Below are 18,761 nucleotides of genomic sequence, written 5' to 3' on the forward strand. Positions count from 1 at the left end.
AAATAGAACAACAAGAATCATTTTGTTTAATAAACGGAATATTATCCCCCAAACTACACCCGTATAAAACAAGAGCGACTACACTGAAGTCAATTAAATGACCACGGTGACCCTAGTGAGCAAGTAGCAAGACAATTTCTGGACCTATTACATCCAGTTCACTCAAAATCCTGTTCAGGTTCATAGAAATGTACAAGAGGCAGACAAGTTTCTTTGGGTGAATCTGATATCTTTTATTAGACCAACTTAAATTTATTAGATCAATTTAAGTTGGTCTAATAAAAGATATCAGATTCACCTAAAGATCCTCGTCTGCCTATGTCCGTAGACCAACACGGCTACAACCTATACCACTGTAGAAATATACAATGCAGGCAAATTTCTTATGAGTTTTACCAACTCAATGAAAATACTTTTTAAAGAAAATACTTAAAAAATATATATTTAAAAAAAATACAAACCTTATTTCAAACTGTCATCATTGGACAATATATCCAAAATCTAGAAACACCAAAATATCTACATACAAAAGAATATTTTTACAGTCATTCAAGCTTCAGTAATATAATAAATACAGGTTTATAAGTAGAAGTGAACCTAGACACTAAAAACTGCTGAATTCTGGAGAAGTTTGGATGTGGCTCTGGAGGTCATTGGTAGCCTCAAGCACAAAACTCCTATCTGACAGTACAAATCAGGAATGTGTCCATTCCATCTTATAAGAAAAAAAGGGTGTTTTGCTTTTAATTTCAAAATAAGCAATTCAAACATTAAGGAATAAATTATATTGACAGCCAGGCATTAATGGTATAGACAGCCAGACTCCCAAGCCATAGCATAAGATTTACACTTTCATTCTAGTGTGTGACATTTTCTGAGAATATAAGAGGAAACACGAAAGAACATTTTTCCTCCAGAATTTGTAATTTCATCTAAGTAAACAGCTATATATAAAGATGACATAGGCACTGCAATGGCTAAAGAAAAAAAATGTTAAAGGTAAGTGTACATTTACTACAGTCTCATTTTAACCTCTTGCTCAGTTATTGCACCGAAACAGACAGTGAACACTGAAAATATTAAACAGGAAACTTAGTAGCTTTGTCATCAAAACATATTTATCAGTGTTAAGTATTTGCTAGCAGGCACTAAATTTCTCTTCAAGTTCACCATGAACAAAATTATCACATGACCCTCAAATCAAATCAACACAGTTTTTAGATGTGTGAAATACTTTGATATTTTAAAACAGAAGAACATAGATAGATTGTCATAACTTAAAGGCTAAAGACTAAAATTTTCTAAAGTATCTAAGTGACTTAAGAGCCAAAGTTCTATTTTCAACAATTACCTAGGCACTTAAGAACATAGAGCACATTGCAAATGAACAGGCCTTAAACTCTTACATTTCTAAGAGCTTACCTCCCCTATGACATTGTCATGCTCTTATTGGGCCATTCCCAAATATGAGAGGTGGTGCTCTCCCCTACCTTGGGGATCTGTAAGAAGAGGCTAGACATGCAGCTGACCCCAGTGCTCTTTCCTGCCCAGGGCAGGGGGTCTGACTTGATGATCTACTAGGGTCCCTTCTTACCCAAACATTTATGAATCTATGTTCTTCCCTTCCATGCCCACATGCATACTCCAAATCTGGAAATACAAAGCAGCTCTGGTGCTTCCCCCTACAGCTGCTCTTAAGACCTTTGTCTCTGATGCATCTAAGAGTCACACACATGAACTTGGAATGGTCTCATTAGCTTATTCTGCGTTTGGAGTGTGTGTGGAGATTCAGGTAGTGGAGTATTCATGGAAAAGGCCTGACCAGGATATGCTACTGTGGTATATGCAAGCCCTCAAACACTTTTGGAAATTAAATTATTGTAGTTTTGTACATATTTTATGCTATTATTAAGATAGATAGATTAAAACCATTAAAGGGCAGAGGGAAAAAAAAAGGCAAAACTTATTTTCTCTCCCATAAAGTAATTTTATTATTTATGTAGCATACTAAGTGCACACAGTGTTGTACAATAAGTGAGTTGTGACAAATCAATAACAACGTCTTTTCTCCGGATGGTTACCTATGTGAGGACAGTATACTGAACTATAAACCTGAAAACATTCAGCTGTGCCCACAGAAATATAATCTTTATATGAAGTCATTATATGAAGAAAGGAAAAAACCTCAGAAAAAATATTCACTGAAAAGATGTTTCTGGCCCTTCATCACATGGTATCAAGGAAGACTCAAGAGAGATAGAGCAACCTAACTAAACTAGGGTTACGTCAACCTAAATGCCCATCTGTGCAGATGTTGGGGCTGGGGGAAGTATTAAAATTTGGGCCAGAAATGATGGGCCCAATCTAAGTTAATTCACTTAAACAAGTGGGGATGGAGTCTTCAGTACTTTTTTACCTGTGAGTAAATAATGCATGGTCACTGGCTGAGTAGTATTATGAAACGTGTACTAGTAACTATAATATACCTAATCTTTGAATAGTTATCCAATGTCAATTTATAGGGCTCATGATCATCACCTTTCAAAAGAAAAAAATAAGACAATCTGCTTCTTCTCAGTGCAAAGGTCACTGATAATGGAAGCCAGATGAGCTCTCAATTAGCTTAAACAGATACTAAGGAAGAAAATTATAGCGTAAATATGGAAGAAACAATAGGAGTAGCAGCTAGAGTATTTCAGAGTATTTTCATTTTTCTTCTGAATTTATAAACAGTCCCTTTTTTAAAACATTTTAGGCATGTTTTACCTATTTTAATTTTATATAACAGGTTTTCTAGTCCATTTTGAGATACTAAAACAAAAAAAGTGTATTATTTCAATTCATGCAAATAAATGTGAATTTGCCAAGCTATCTTGGAATAATATAAAGTCAGCTGGTAAGCTTTCTGCTCATTTTACCTGGTCACTTTCCTAAATCCTGTCTCTCAGGATTTTGAAGGTCACTTGGGCTCTTAAGTAACTTGGGTAATTTTTGAAAATTTTTGCTTTGCCTAGCTTAGCAGAATATTAAAAACCACATCTCCACATGATATTGATTTAATAGATTTCATAGACATTAGGGCTGGAAGAGACCTTGGAAGATTTGCGAGTCCAGCCCCATGCCCTAGGGATAGGAAGTCAGCAGGGCTCATAAGATCCCAACAAGATAAACATCCAAATGTCTCTTGAAGGCATTCAAAGTAGGTGCTTGAATCACCTTCAGCGGCAGTCTATTCAAGACCTTGGGGGCTTGGACAGTGAAGAAATTCTTCCTTATGTCCAGCCTGAAACAGACATGGAGGAGTTTGTGACTGTTTGACCTTGTCATCCCTTGGGGCACTCTAGTGAACAGACGTTCCCCCAGATCCTGGTGAGCATCCCTGATAAACTTATAGGTGGCCACCAGATCTCCCCTGAGCCTGCACTTTTCCAGGCTAAAGAGTCCCATAACTCTCAGACTGTCATCATAAGGTCTGTTTTCATGACCTCTGATCATGTGCGTGGCTCTCCTCTGGACTCTCTCAAGCTTCTCCACATTCTTTTTGAATCGTGGAGCCCAAAACTGGATGAAGTACTCCAGCTGCAGCCTCATCAAGGCCGAGTACAATGGGAGAATGACGTCCTGGGATTTGCTTGATAAGCATCTATGGATGCAAGCCAGCATTTTGCTCACTTTACTAGATGCAGCATCACATTGATGGCTCATGTTCATCTCGTGGTCAATCATGACCCCCAAGTCCCTTTCGTCCATAGTGCTAACCAGCATAGCAATACCAAGCCTATAAGCATGCTGTGGGTTTTTCTTCCCAAGGTGAGGAAACTTGTATTTTTCAGTGTTAAACACCATCAGGTTCTCATCCACCCATTTCCCGAGTCTGTCAAGGTCAGCCTGGATCGCCCTCCTGTCCTCAGGTGTGGATGCTTTACCCCAAAGTTTGGTGTCATTGGCGAACCTGGCCGGTCCACTTCTGACATCAATGTCCACATCATTAATGAAGATGTTGAATAGTATAGGCCCAAGGGCAGAGCCTTGAGGGACCCCACTGGTCACAGCGCACCATGATGGTTGACCTCCATCAATCACCACCCTCTAGGTCTGACCATGGAGCCAATTACCCAGCCAGGGGATTGCAGTGAAGCCAAGGCTGCAGCTGGCCAGTTTTGCTAAGAGGTGATCATGGGATACCAGACTGAAGGCTTTTTTAAAGTCAAGATATATGACATCAATCTCTCCTCCCTTGTCCAGGTGATGGGTCACCTGGTCATAAAAGGAAATAAATTGGTCAAGCAAAACCTACCCGCAACAAACCCGTGCTGGCTATCCCTCAGGATGTTGCCAACGGCCAGTCTGTTAAGAATGATCTCTTTGATAATCTTTTCTAAGACCTTCCCCAGGATAGGGGTCAGGCTGATGGGCCTGTAGTTTGCTGGATCCACTTTCCTCCCTTTCTTGAAGATAGGCACCACATTGGCCTTCTTCCAATCTTTGGGCACTTCACCAGAGCTCCAGTAGTTCTCAAATATCCATGCCAGAGGCTGAGCTATGATGCTTGTCAGCTCCTTGAGTACCCTGGGGTCTAAACTGTCAGGGCCAGCTGACTTGAAGGTATCCAGCCTCTCAAGGTATTCCTTCACAAGGTCAGCATTGATGGAGTATAAGGGATCTCCCTTACTCAGGCCTTCCTTGGGACTGGAGAAAACTGATGCAAAGTACCCATTTAGCAAGTTGGGTTGTTCCTAGGCGTTGGTTGTCAGTTGTCCCATCTGGTTTAGCAGGGGGGTCCAACGTTGCCCTTGGTTTTCCTTCGGCTCCCCATATATCTAAAAAAGGACTTTTTATTGTCCTTGATACTTGTAGCTAGTTGGAGTTCAGTTGCAGCCTTGGCTTTCACTCCCCGCAGTTCCATACCAGTGCAGAACATTCCTCCTTGGAGGTGGATCCAGTCCTTCACCTTTGTAGGTCTTTCTTTTTAGATGTAGGAGGTCCACTAGTTCCCTGCAGATCCAAGGGGGCTGCTGTGCCCTTTTGCTGTCTTTTCTCTGAAATGGGATAGACTTTGCTTGTGCATCCAGGATTGCTCCCTTGAGGAGCAACCACTCATCTTGAACTCCCCTGCCCTTTGGGTCGTGGTCCCTTAGGGTCTCACTGACAAGCTTCCTGAGCTTGTCAAAGTCAGCTTTCCTGAAGTTGAGGACTTCTGCATCTTAAGTACTTTGTGTATGTAAAGCACAGAAGAACTAACTTAAATAATAGCTATTTGTTCTGTTGCCCTATGATCTAAAGAGGCAATTTTCAAAAATATATATGGAACACAGCTGTGTAAATCCCACTGACAGTCAATGGGAGTTTGTACCTCACTCCCATCACAGCTTTGTGACTGCAGTGTTCCATTTAAGAAATAAATTGTTTGTTGAAAAGATCAGCTGACTATTTTAACTGAAGTTGATGGATTGGTGCATCAGTAAAAGCACAGATACTTTTATTATACATTAATACATTAATAAATTAATAATTTACATTCTTACTGTGACAGCGGGGTCCTCGCAGAGGGCCGTGATCTCCTTGAGGCCCTCTCACCATGCTACTTCGGTCCGAGGGCACCCTCCATTCTCGCCCGCCACGTCTTGATGCAATATGTAATAGGGAGGCTGCCTTGTGTTTCCTCGGGCACGTGAGCTCCTGGACCCCTCGCGGGTCTCCCCATACAATGGGCGCTACCCAAGCACCCCAGCCTTATGGGCTATGCGTGGCTCCTACCAACCCCTAATACCACGCCCCAAGCCTCGCAGATGTAATAGACATTGTCCGGTCTATACGCCCGCTTCCCGGGCCTCCTCTCTAATGTGGCCCACTCTGGGCTCCCTCTCTCATGCCCAGCCTCTTGCTGGGACTCTCCTGATGCTGCGGTCCCGCTCAGGGACTCCCTAGTGGGCCCCGGCCCTATGGGCCAACCGCACGGATACCCTCCCTGACTCTGGCTCACAGCGCTGCTACTCCCTGTCTTCTCAGGGGCAACCGCAGCACCCTGCCTTGGTCTGAGGGGTATTGCCGCACTAGCCTGTGGCCGGGCTCGCTATGCCCGTGCGCCCACACCGGGCTACTCAACAAAGCACAATGGCGTTCCCCCTCTCTGGGGCTCTCCGTGCCCACACTGGGCTACTCAATAATACACAATGGCGTTCCCCCTCTCTGGGGCTCTCCGTGCCCACACTGGGCTACTCAATAATACACAATGGCGTTCCCCCTCTCTGGGGCTCGCCACGCCCACACTGGGCTACTCAATACAGTACAAGGGCGTTCCCCCCCCTCTCTGGGGCTCGCCGTGCCCACACTGGGCTACTCAGCAATACAGCCCCTTTCCTGGGGCCGGGGGCTATGTTCCCCCACACGCAATCCGGGGTCTCAGTCCCCGTCCGCAACCTACGGGTTGCGCCCGCGACCCACTGGCCGCGCTCCTCGCCGCCAGTCGCTCATGCACTGGCGTGCGAGCTGCGCCTTCCCTGGCGCTATGACAATAGTGCACCCTCTTAGCGCTAGGGCACCCCACACTCTCTGGGGTCCCTGTGATTGAGGCCTCCTCCAACCCCTACAGCCACACCCAAACCTCCAGGTGTAATATACAGAGCCAAACGTAAACTAGAGCCTCCTGGCTATAACACAAACCTAAAGCTCCCTGGCTAAACCATAGTGCCCATCCTCTCAGGGCTATCACGAGCTGTACTTGCAAGTCATGCTCCTTTCCATATCTCAGCTGAGGGAGCTCCTGCCTCTCCGGCTGCTGGCAGAGAACTGCCAGCCTGGCCTCAGCCCTGAGCTTTATAAGGGCCAGGCCCTGCCCCCTACAGGCAGCTGGCTCCGCTTGGTTGCTCTGGCAACCCGCAGCTGCGCTCATTACTTGAGCAAGCCTCAGCTGGGCTTGTTATGTCAGGCCAGGGCGTGCTCACTCACTCCCTGGCAGTTCCTCCTTTCTAGGAGCAGAGGTACTGAGGTGCCCTGTGACACTTACATTAATAAATATTTTCCTGTGAAAAAAAATTATGCTACAAGTACCAAGTTCAAATATTTGTTAGTCACAAATAGTCTGAACTATATTTTACTAAGGGTACTAAGGGAGAAGTGGGCATGCTAGAAGGAAGGAATAGGCTGCAATAGGATCTGGACAAGCTACAGGGTTGGGCAGAAGAGAACAGAATGGGTTTCAACACTGACATGTGCTGGGCACTGCACCTGGGGAGGAAGAACCAGCAGCAGACCTACACATTGGGGAACTCCCTTCTCGTCAGTGCATAGGCAGAGAAGGATCTTGGAGTCATTATTGAGGCCAATATGAACATGGGCTGACAGTGTGGGGATGTGGTCAGGAAGGCCAACTGTACCTTGCCATGCATCCACAGATGCATCTCAAGCAGGTCCAAGGAGGTGATCCTTCCCCTCTATGTGACACTGGTTAGGCCGCAGTTGGAGTATTGAGTCCAGTTCTGGGCACCACACTTCAGGAGGGATGTGGACAGCATGAAGAGAGTCCAGAGGAGGGCCAACTGCATGATCAGGGGTCAGCAGGGCAGGCCCTACGAGGAGAGGCTAAGGGACCTGAACTTGTTCAGCCTCCACAAGAGAAGGCTAAGTGGGGATCTAGTGGCCATTTACAAACTAGTCGGGGGGACCAGCAGGCATTGGGAGAGTCCCTGTTCCCCTGAGTACTACCAGGAGTGACAAGAAATAATGGTCACAAGCTGGCAGAGGGTAGATTCAGGCTAGATATCAGGAGGTATTACTTCACTGTCAGGGCAGCTAGGATCTGGAACCAACTTCCAAGAGAAGTGGTGCTGGCTCCTACCCTGGGGATCTTTAAAAGGAGGCTGGATGAACACCTAGCCAGGGTCATTTGACCCCAGCATTCTTTCCTGCCATGGAAGGGGGTCAGACTTGATGATCTACTCAGGTCCCTTCTGGCCCTACCAACTATGAAACTACTAGCAAGTATTACTATTCTATTAATGGGTTGTATATCTTGTTCTTCATAACCTAATTTTTTTTTCCCCCAGTACACTGAAAAATCCAAATTTTGGATGGTGTAAAGTAGAGTTCATTGAAATGTTACTGTCTGCAAGGGTCCTATTATAACACATAAGTCCAGAGCCTTTTAGCTGTTAGTGTCTGTGGTGGCTGCACATATGCCCTGTAATTCCAGCAGTGTTACAATGATAGCAAAGCAATCCTAGCCTCCTTTCAAAGTATGTCTACCTTGCAATCATAGAGCTACCTTCAGTTCTTTCACCAATATAGAAGTCCAACAAATCTGTATTAGTTAAAAACAGAGGGCAGGTTATAGGATAAGAGTAAACAAAAACGTCTTGAATTACTACAGTTCCTGTAAGATACGGACTCACTCCTTTGATCTTTCATCCATTTGAATCTCACTGTAGCTGAATAACTAGGAATTAGCCTTGAAGGAGTGGTTTTCAAGGCCCTCTGTAAATTACTATTATAGAACAGTTATTGCCAAACTGGGAATCTGATGTGCAAGCTGCAACAATTGAGTAGCATCTCATAAAAATATGAATTGAACTCTGTATAGCTATTTAGAACACTTCAGGGATGGGGATCCTTTTAAACTAGCCATAGATATTAGGGTTGTGTGAAGCAGGCAGTATTCAATTTGGATTTGGATTTGGCCCAATTCAGGGGACAGCGATTCGATTAGCTGATTCAGACCACTGTCTCAGTTCAATTCAGCTGAATCTGAAGATTTGATTTTGATGTGGAGAATCAGCGATTCAGCCATAGACACAACTTTATATGTTTTTTCTATGTACCTTGAGGTACCAGGTGCGGCTCATGAACGCTGAGATGGTGGGGCAGATGGAGCATCCCATGGAAGCATGGAGTGGGGGGGGGGCGCCATGCGCTCGGTGGTGGACCCAGAAGTGGACCAGAAGTACTTCCAGTCCATTGCTGGGTCTGACATGGAGCACATGGCGGACCCCCCAGATGCTCCCCCTGCTGGGTGATCGGCCACAGGGGAAACCCTAGTGCCCTGCCAGACCCAGGAGGCACCAGTTCCCAAGCTGAGGGGGGGGGAGGGGGCTCGCGTGCTCTGCAGCTGACCTGGAAGTGGACCAGGAGTAGTTCCCATGGGACGCTTCATCTTCCCCAGCACCTTAGTCTTCATGAGCCAGACTTGGCCCTCTCTGTTCTGTAACTGTAGTGTCTCAGCATAATGGTATAGCTGAAATGGGATGTGCAGTTATAGGCCTGGGCCCTTTTTGCTGTTTCATAGCTATTGCATTTCAGCCTAGCTGCGCAGCTAAACCTCAGCTGGCAGACTTGGGCCAGGGTGAAGCTTGGCATTGTTTGAGCCAGGGTAAGACCTGGCACTACTTGTTGATCCAGGCTTCAGTACAGCATAGGTCTGTCTGGCTTTTTGCTACCCAGTGCAAGCTCAGTGAAATAGTCCTGGGACTCCTTTTGTCCCATTTGGAGTTTATGTCCCAACCACATTGTGTGGTTGGGTGCTAGTTTTAATTCAGGCCCAAGCCAAGATAGTCCTAACCTTTCCTTCAAGTTCTTTTGCAATTTTCTGCACAGCAGAGCTGGGATTGGGACTAGGAATGTTGGGGTGCACTATGCTGATGAAATCTGCAGTTAATCCCTCAAAGCCACCATGCAGAAGTGGAGATCAGCACTCTATCACTTCTCCAGGAGCAACAGAGCCCCTTGCGACACAGAAGGACATGTGCTCTTGAGCAGCTCCCTGTGATGCAGTGAACCCAAGGAGCAGCTCGGGACTCTCCAGTGTGGGCCCCCCCTCTGCAGCCCATTGCTGAAGGGCAGGTATAGAGGTACAGGTCCCCAGAACTACCCGTTGGGGAGCCCCAAGTCCCAGACTGCCTGGGTATGGGTGAAGCCTCCCCCAAGAGGGTGCCTCCTACAGACTTTGCTTTGTAGTTAATAGTGTTTAAAATTATATTTAGTGTTTTGTTTTGTTCTTTTTAATTCTCTGTAATAAGTGTGGGTTTTGCATTTACATTGCTTTTGAGGAGGGTTTGTTTTTTTGTTTATACAGGACACCCCAGCAAATTTAGTGTTCTCAAATTTCTGGGTGGGAGTTCAAGCCACTGGTATGATTTACGAGGTACCTTGAAATGTGAACCTGGCCCTTTTTGCTGCTGACCGGTGCCTGGCAAAAGGGTTAATACTAGGGTTGTGTGAAACAGCACTGTTCCATTTTGACTTCAGTTTTGAGGTTTGGATGGACCAGTGTTTTCTTTCTAATTTCATTTTGAATTGAAATAGCCTCACTGTTTTGTTTCATCAAAACAGTGAGGCTGTTTCAATGTTTTGCTGGACCATAGCACTGGGGAAAGGAACTCAGGCTAGTTGGGCTGAGTTTTCAACCCCAGTCCCACAATCGCGCAGCGCTAGATCGTGCTGGTGATGGGAAGTTAGCCCAGCTCGGCTGAATTCCCATCCCCAGCCCAGTTGTAGGGTTGGGGAGGGGAACTGAGTGATAGGGATCAGTTCCTTTCCCCAGCCCCATCTCAGTGCCTGGGAGGGGGACTGAGCCCAGGCTCAGTTCTCTTCCCCTGAGCTGTGATCCACCACAGCCCCATGGTGGGAGAAAGGGAGAGCTAGGGCTGCGCTCCTCGCTGCTGCTGGAAGTGCAGCCCTGGTTCTCCCCTGTCTCCCATCACCTTGCTGCTGGCTGCTTCGAAACATTTCAAAATGTTTCGACTAGACTCGTTTTGTTTTGAGGCTTTTTCAAAGCCCTTTGTTTTGATTCGATTTTGCTGTTTCAAGCTCAAAATGAGTCAAAACAGTGTCAAATCAAAACAGCCAGTGAAATTTCACGTAGCCCTAGTTAATTCTTGATAAAGCATTAGATAAAGGCATAAAGAAAAATATTTTGCTTGATCTGGTTTTCTTGTACCAGACTTTTTGCTTTGTATCACATTCTATAGTATAGCCACTAAACAATTGTCTTCAGAATTCCTCCAACAAACCACTGGAATCTTACATGTAGATGGTCTGGGTTTAGAGATAGCATGAGTCATAGAAGCATAGAATCATAGAAAAGTAGATTTAGAAGGGACCTTGAGAAGTCATCTAGTCCAAATTTCTGCCTGAGGTAGGATCAACCCTATCCAAACCATTGTCTAATTTCTTAGCAAAACTACATAGTCAACCCTGACACAACAACAAGACATACAGCCTTGCCTGCCACAAGTAAAGCAGGGAGACCATGGCTGCCAATGTACTACTGCTACAAAGGTTGTTAACGTATGCTCAAGGGATCTTATAAAGAGGATATAACCTACAGAGGAAGGTAAAAAAACCCACAGTCTATACCAATTTTACCATGAGAGAGAATTCCTTCCCAACCCCAAATATGGGGATCAGTCTGACCCTAAGCAGAGGGGCAAGACCCTCTCACCAGGAAATTCTGAGTTTAAGTCCCAACAGAAGCACTGGCATACCACAATTAAAATCCCAGACTTGGCTGCAGCCAACACCCAATGCTCTGAGGAAGGCTTTAAAAAACTTGACACTTATAGCAGCAAGAGGCTGGGGGGTGGGGAGTGGGGGAAAGGACGAATTCTCTCCCAACCTCACATGGCAACCAGCAAAGCCCAGAAGCATGAAAAATGCTCATAGTAAAACAAAGGCATAGCTGAGCCTAGATCATCCTTAACTAGTAGTTGTCTAATCTTGTCTTGAATACCTCCAGTGATAAAGAATCCATAGTTTCCCCAGGCAGTCTATTCCACTGCCTCACTATTTTAACGGTGAAGAAGTTTTTCCTGATATCAATTCTAAACTTACTTTGTGGCAACTTCAAACCATTAGTCTGTTTCCTAGTATATGCAGCAAGACAGTAAAAGTGTTTTCCCCTCTTCTTTAAGGCAGGACCTCAAGTATTTGAAGACTACTATCATGTCCCCACTTAAGCACCATTTCTGCAAGCTGAAAATTTCTAGTTCCTTTAACCTCTCCTCTTATGATTTACCTTCCAAGCCCTTGATCATCTTTGTTGCCTGCCTCTGGACCCTGTCTAACTTCACCACATCATTAAAAAAAAAGGAAACTGGTTCCCATAACAACATACAATACTCTAGATGAGGCCTAACTAGTGCTGAGTGGAGAGGCACTATCACCTTCTGTGTCTTGCACCTCATGCTTCTATTGATGTGTCCCAAAACCACATTCACTTTTTGTGCAGCTCCATCACACTAAAGTTTCACATTGAGTCTGTGATCTATCAAGACTCCCATATCCTACTCTGGAGTGCTGCCACCTAAGTAGGTGTTACCCATTTTGCATTTGTATTTATGAAGAATGCATATTCTTCTTGAATTTGCCAGCACTGAACTTCTTCCTTTTTTACTCCAGCCTATCTTTCCAACCTTTCAAGATCCTTCTGAATTGTACTTCCATCCTCCAACAGTGATGGGATGCACTTTCCAGGAACCACAGGCAGATGCTCTAGGGGCTTTGAGGGGCTTGATTCTGAATGTCCCAAGTATGCTTTGGCTCCTGTGCTACCTTGCACCTCCATGCCATAACCCACGCTAACCTTCATGTGGAGGCATGGATCAGGGTGGGTCCTAGTGTGGAGGGATGGGGTACTAGCAATTCCCCAGCTCCTATACCATTCCATGCCACCCCACACCTGGACCAATGTTGATCTGTGCCTCCCCATGAGACATGGGTCAGCATGGGTTGTAGCACAGAGGCACAAGACTGTGCAGGAACCAGGGAACTTCTAGTACTGGTGCCCTATACCCAAACCAGGGTAAAGAAATAAACAAGAGGCTTCTCTGACCCTTTGCTTCTCTCCAGCACTACTATCTGCCCTCTCCCCCTTACTCCCCTCTTCATGGCTCCTCCCTCATTAGCTGATATCAGCTTCAGCTGGCTCCCAGTCTCACATCTAGGCAGATTATTATCTATTGAGCACCTGCTGCTGGGTTTCAGCCCCCTGAAGGATAATCACCTCCCTACAGACAGCATTTGAAAACTACTCTGGCCATCTCTGGAAGTGGCAGACATATTCATTTCTTTTCTGTAATATGCCACAATGACAAGCAATTCAAGCACTTGCACAAAAATGAAAAACTAGACTAACATTAGAAAGAAGTGCAGTTGGTGTCAAGACATAATACCTTGGAGAAATGAATCAAAACATGATGACTAGTTTATATCATAACATTGGTGTCTTATGGAGCATAGTTACTAAAAGAATCAATCATTTTAACCAAAAAGAAAGCTGGTGAAGGATAGAGAAAAACATCAACTCATAAAGTGTGTAATATATTTCTCTTGCATATCCATTTCACTTATAATTTTAAGCAGTCTATAACATATCTAAGTAAAGCAGCATTGCTGTGTAAATCAAGGTAAATACTCTGTAAAGTTTTTAGCTTTTTGTTAAGAAAAAATACACACGTAACAGAGTCAAACTGCAGCATTTACAGCAACTTCCAAGCCAATTATCTTTATATTTTCATGGGTCAGAACTTCTCATTTGAAGTCATTTTCTTCTTTACATGCTAATCTCTGTAATTTATATACACTGGATTATTCTAGTTCAGGGGTTCCTTTCAAAACCTGTTGCTGTCCAATTCCCTATGCCAGTGATTCCCAACTAGGGTGCTGTGAGATCCTTTGCAGGCTATTACAGTGCTTGATCCCTGTGTGAGGATGTAAGTGTTCACTCTTTCACATACCAGGTATTCCATGTGCCCACACCAGCATCCTGTGGACAGATGGTGCCCCTATCACGTCATTCCCATGGCCCTTCCACTGGCTCTGGCAGCATGGGAGCACTGGGGGAAAAGCTGGCTGAAATGCATGGCTCCTCCTGCAGCATCTGTGCTGACCACCCACCACCTCAAGTACAGACAAGAGGCAGAGAGGGAACAGATGGCTGAAAGACTGAGGCACAGTTCAGTCTTGCCCCTGATGTCTTCACTTAGCAATAGTTTCTTCACCTCCAGAGCCTGCTCACCCCCTTCCACCTCCTTTAGGGACAGCTGCCTCCTTTAAGAACCCCCAGCTTCCCAATTTGCCCTTCTGAATAGCCCCTGCTAGCACTAACCACTATGCACCACCCCTGTCATGTTCTCGGAGGTGCTTTGCCCACTGCTGCCCACACAACTGTCCTGCAAGGTCCTTTTAATAGTGCCAAGGGATGTGAGAAAATATTCACTGTTGGAAATAAATTTGTTTTCTAACTGAGGTGTGGAAAGTTCCAAAAAAATTATGGCAGGATGCTTGGAGTCTAAAGAAGCTGAGAACCACTGTTCTAGACACTAGCTTCTGGAGCTATGAAAGCTTCTTTGAAAATGGTCCATTATTTGTCATTTGACAGACCCTCTCAGAATCTCCACAAATCCCCCCCCACAAACACCATACCCACCCCCCACAAACCCACACCCCCTGACAAACCCCGTACCCATCCATACATCCCCCACACCCCTTCACAAACTCCCCCATATACCCCCACAAATCCCACACATACAAACCGCACACCCACTCTGCCAACCCGCCCCCCCCACAATATACAAGAATAAGATTTTATTTTGAGTTATTATGCAATCACCTCTACATAAACTAGACAAACACATGTAAATCAGGAAAAAATATTTTTTGAAATAAAATTAAAATGTTATAGTTGGAATTTGATTTTTAGTATATGATTTTTTCCCAGTTCCAAGATAGCAACCCCCTCTCAAAAATAGTACTTCTGAAGGCAAGGGAGGGACTTCTAGTGGCAAAAGTCAGGGGTTAGGAATGGGACTTCTGGCTCCAAGATGGTGATTGGGGGCAGGGCACTTGTCAAGGGACAGGGCTGCCCTTGGGGTCCTTGACAGCTCACTAAAAATCATTAAGAGGCCCTCCAGTCAAAATAATTACCCACCCCTGCTCTACATGGAGCAAAGCAGCACACTTCAGCTATTGCCAACTGCAGAACAGGGAGCAATATAGGTATGTTTTGCCCAGGTTATCACACTGCTTCTCAGCCTAGTTAACTAGCTTGAGTTCAGTTAGTGTGGCTATACTGCTTCTAATTCTAGGGCTAGATCAAGGTACCTCTGCACAGCATTGCTCTGCATCATGTAGACATACACTCACTGTCTTATTGTATGTTCTTCAACTTTTATAAACTGGAACTGTCTTCACTGAAACTGTTAGCTCTAGTTAGTACATGCAAATTAGGCCTTTGCCTAAGGAATGTCAAATCATACTGCAAAATATCACTCGGGATGGAAATGTGATTGGGTTAATACTTGATAGACTGTTACATGAGCTGCTGCTTCCACTTCATTACTAGTTAAAGCATTAATCATACTTCAAGTGGACCAGCTGTCTTGAGAATGAAGCACCACTTAACTCGAGCTGGAGATATTTGTGTGAACAAGGAAGTCAAGCTAGGTGCAAGATCTGAAATATAGCATGAAACAACAATGGAGTAAAGATATGCCCAAGCTGTCTCAGCTACCTCATTTGCAAAGTAAAGATAATAATACTTATCCATTTCTGAAAGCCTCTTGAAATGAGTGTGATGAAAGTGCAAAATGTTCTTATTAAATGCTAAATTAATATATATGCTAAATTAGATTTAGAAAGGTTATCAATCTAAATGGTTGAAATAGCCTTTGTAGTTAGACTGGTAGTTACAAATATATGTCCCACAATATTAAATGTAGTATGTGTTGTAGCGTTTTTGCTTATGGTGTATGCTAGATCATACCATTGCCACAGAGACTGGTTGGACAAAATGAGGCTTGGGGTTGTATCACTTGAAAATCACCATCCATATTATTATTTCACCAATTTATGTCACCAAAATAGAGTCAATGCAAACATCAGGTATAGATTTGAAATCTTCCTGTCTCCAAAAATAGACTTCCAGTTTAATGTAACTACTTAGGGAAGAGGAGCTGAGAATTAAAATAGTTAAAATGGTTATGATATTATGAATTATTGCTTTCTACTTGAAATCATAATTGCATTTTTCAAGTAAATAGTAATTGGATCAAACTTGTCTCTAATTTTACACACACATACCTTTTTTTACTTGCAGAAGTTTACATCAAATTCATATTTGTTCTTAATATAATGAATACAGTTTTTTCTTAATGTATTAAAATGCCATTAGTTCAATGTCATTAACAAGACTTACATTAGTTAAAGAGGATTAACTTTGGGGTTGGTAGTGTGGCAGCAATGCTTTGTAAAACAAGTAGATTTGTAGAAGAAGACAAAAGTATTTCACCCGGTTATGTATAAAATATAGAATAATGAACTAATTGCTGATGGAACTTAATGTCCTGAAGAAATATGGCCAGTGATTTTTTTAAATATATACATATTATTTGAATCTGTGCATGGGTCTAAAGGGGGTTTCTGCTGCTATTTTTGGCAGTTGCCACTGGAATGCTTGGAGGCAATGAGGTTAAAGAGCTTATTTCTGTACACCTAAGTGGTAACCCAGGGTGTGTGTATCTGAAATGGGGGTCCCTTAATTGAAGCGGTAGGTTTTTAAACCCACCGCTTCAATTTAGAGTGAAGTATACCCCCGTGTCATGCACACACCCTGTACTTACCTGCCTTTCTGGCAGCAGTAAGGGGAGGACGAACTGCCAGTGGGTGGAGCAGTGCCTGGGCTTCTAGGGGGGAGCAGCTAGTGCTTCCCTCCATGACAGCAGTGCCTCGCCCCCCAGCCGGCACCAGGCTGCAGGCTTGGGCGGTCCCAGGGGGCACCACAGCCATGGAGAGAAGCACCAGGCCCCCATGCAGCTCAGGCAGGCTTCAGGGGGTGATGGGGGTGGGGAATCAAGTTTGCTGCTTTTCTTGGGTGGAGCCGGCCTTCTCAGGCTGCTTCCAGGCTGCCTGCAGGGCTTCCTGCAGAGCTGCACTGAGCCCAGTGCTTCGCTCTGGGGCTGTAGGGAAGCAAACAAACTCCTCAGAGTTTTAGTTTGCTGTGCCCCAAGTCATTTAAGGTGCATTACACTGCTGAATTCCCTACAGCAGCTGGAATTAATGCACAATGCGCCACTGAGGCATGCAAACACCGACACCATTAAAGCGGTGCAAAAGCATGTAGCCCGCTTTAAAGTGACATGCACACACGCTCCTCATTTCATCTACACATGGCCTTAAGCAGCAACTTCCTCCTGTTTTCAGTTTACATTATCTTAAATATTTTAATAAACAAGAAGGCAGAACATCTAGTATTATATGTATTGTGTCACATCCACTGTTTTGCCTGTACAAATTTGATTTTTAAACCCTGAACTCTGTGAATGAAGAACACTATTTATTAAACAATTCTCTTGGAAAGGCCAGAGAGCATGCTTGTTGCAAGTGAGTTAAAAAAAAAATTTCTACTGAGCATACACCAGAATACTTGCCTGATACAGTATATGATTCGGTTGAAATACAAAAGTTAAAAAATACGAGTAATAACAAGATATTAATACAACTTCTCTCTACTCTGTATTCACTTCTGGCATTATTTTTGTTATTTTGTCATTTTGTTTATTATATTACAATTGCTTCTCAACTGGGCAATCAAAATTGAAAAACTTGAAAACAACTATTCACTTTTGAAGTTTGTGTCCTGTGTATATTCAAAAGCCTTTTATATTGTAATTGCTTTCACATCTGGGCACATCACAGCCACATTCTATTACTCCATCCACTTATCCTCTGAATCTCCTTCAGAAGACTTCTGTACAGTAGAAACCGTTCAAACTGACTTCAGGAGAAGAGACTAAGGGCCTTTTCCCTTCCTGCTACTAAGCACCTGAAAAACAGTTAACTTATGCATATTTCTAATGGTTATATCACTTTAACCTTAAGATTAAAACACAGAAAGTGGCAAGGAGGAGGATTACCCATATACCTTTTACTTGAGCAGTTTTTTTCAGGGAATAAGGTAGAACAGGATTCTGCTTAGGCACCAATATGAACATAGATAGAATCCTAATTGGAGGAATAGAATCTTGTGCTAATACTCTCTTTATCCCATCATTTTAAAAATTACTAATACCTTCAGAATTTTTTTACATAGTTCTCATTTCAAGGGTGTGGTACCTTATATTTATCAAAAACTTCAACTCACAACTGAATTTTTAAAAATGAAGTGCCACCATGAACCAAGAAAAGGACCCAAAAGACTGTTTGTTCTAAAAGACATCCCTTTAGGATAGGCTTTTCAAAAAGTGAGTCCACAAACTGTTCAAGAGAAACACCTTTGGAATTTAAAAAAAAAGAGAAAAAGCCAGGTTTATTTACTAATTTTTAAGTGAGAAATTATTTTCCAATTCTCTCCTCATACTCATAGGGTACGTCTACACGTTCACTAATGCACAGTAGTTACTGTGCATTTAGTTTAGTACTTGCTTAATGAAGTACTAACTAAATGTTCAGTAACAGCAGTTACTGCGCAGTAGTGCTGACGTGTGGCTTTTTTGTGATGCTTACTGTGCAGTAGCCTAATACCACTGTGCAGTAGGTTACCAGCATGGTTTCTGATGAGCACGCTACCATGCAGTGTTATTAGGTTACCTCACAGTAAGCATCTCGTGTGTATGTGCCCATAAAGTATTAAACTCTTTTGGATCAAACTTCTAGAATAATCATCTTTAGGTAAGTTAGAAGGTATGGGAAATTTCATCTCAATAAGCAAAAGACACTAGAAATTTTAGAAGTAACCAGAAAGTAGGGAATTAAAATGGAAAAAACTCTTACAA

General features: G+C 43.7%; 1 protein-coding gene across 1 annotated transcript in view; it reads right to left on the reverse strand.

Moving 5' to 3' along the window:
* The window catches only part of SNTG1 (syntrophin gamma 1), a 386,259-nt gene that overhangs the window by 135,284 nt on the left and 232,214 nt on the right, over positions 1-18,761 (reverse strand). The window lies entirely within an intron of this gene.

The sequence above is a fragment of the Alligator mississippiensis genome, chromosome 3 (assembly GCF_030867095.1).
Source record: "Alligator mississippiensis isolate rAllMis1 chromosome 3, rAllMis1, whole genome shotgun sequence".
Lineage (NCBI taxonomy): Eukaryota > Metazoa > Chordata > Crocodylia > Alligatoridae > Alligator > Alligator mississippiensis.